This window comes from Accipiter gentilis, chromosome 26, assembly GCF_929443795.1.
Source record: "Accipiter gentilis chromosome 26, bAccGen1.1, whole genome shotgun sequence".
NCBI lineage: Eukaryota > Metazoa > Chordata > Aves > Accipitriformes > Accipitridae > Astur > Astur gentilis.
Window position 1 is genome coordinate 9274049 of NC_064905.1, and position 1484 is coordinate 9275532.

Consider the following 1484-nt stretch of genomic DNA (forward strand, 5'->3'; position numbering starts at 1 on the left):
GCATTAGGGGAGATTAAAAGGAAGAAATCCACTGCTAGTTTTGGCATGGAATTAGCAGGGACCCGTTAGGAAATCTGGAAAAGCGCTGGCATCTTGCTGATAGAGATTATGTTAGAAATGGCCTCAGCTTTTATTATGTTTATGGTTCACAGGGAGATTATTATGCAGCTTCTGCATCATTAGAACTTTGAAAAAAAAACCCCAACCAAAACCAAACAAACCCTACAGTTTTCAATTTACTGGGTTTTTTGACCTTTCTTAATGGATTTCCTCATGATCAGTCCTTCAAAACTGTATAGAGGGTTTGACTATCTAAACATCTTAATATACGAACATCAAACTGTAAAAGTTGGTACTGTTTCAGGTTTTTGGATTTTAATTTTTTTTTAATACTAAGCTGTTTTGGAGGGTTACATACACAGATTTCACTCAGACTTTAAACCAGGGCATTACTAGGACTTTTGTTAGAATCGGAGCTCCTTACTTTTAAACCACTGGGATTGTATATCGTTACTAATTTTGTCCTGATAAGTACTGACTGGATCATTATTGTCCCCTCCTTCACTAAGTGTGTTAACATAGTCAGCCTTAAAGGAAAACAAGCTCAGGCTGCTCCAGCTTTTCCTGTGACCTTACTACTTCTTACAAAGCCAATGAATGATGTAGCACCTGTGTCATTTAGCAACTCTGTAAATAAAGCAGTTGGGTCAATTTTCTGTCCTCGTGGTAATACAGAGGAACAAATAACTAGACCAAAGCAAATTAATTGTTTTCATAAAATTTTGTTGCATAAACCACATTTGCATTACTAGCTTCTAAGCAAATGTATTTAACTATCAAGCAATGGAAAGTAAGTAATTGCATGAAACTAGGAGAACCATGTATTCAACAGTAAGACTAGATGAAGTCCAACACTGGGGTTCTGTGCTCGTTTTGTGTCTAAGAGAGACTGTGATGCTACAAAACCAAAAGAATATAAGAATGTGATTAAAAATACAGGGTATCCTCTGTCATTGAGTCCCTTTCCCTGTTGTCATGGGCAGTAGCATCATATAATCCACATAGATGGGCTGGTTGCACACAGCCAGAGCTCTAGCTCTGCCTTTCAACAGCTGTGAACCCAGACTCCTGAGAGGCTCTATGAATACACCAAAGATGTGATCTCTGTGAATTCATCATGAGCTAGTATAGCTCAGTATTTTTGTTGATACTCAGAACCATCTATCTACATGAATTTATTCACAGACAATAGCTGCATCTATGAAAAAATCAAAGGCTTGTATGAACTACTAGGTAGAAAAGAGAAAAGGAGAAAAGGGAAATCAACAAATCAGAACCTTCTGGGGATTATGTTCTTCTATCTGGTCCTGATGTAAAAACCTACCAATTTGAAACTTTACCCCATTTTTCAAATATGTTTGATCTTACTGACATGTTTTAGGCTTTTGTGTGCATCACTCCGAACACTAAAACTGCATTTAGCA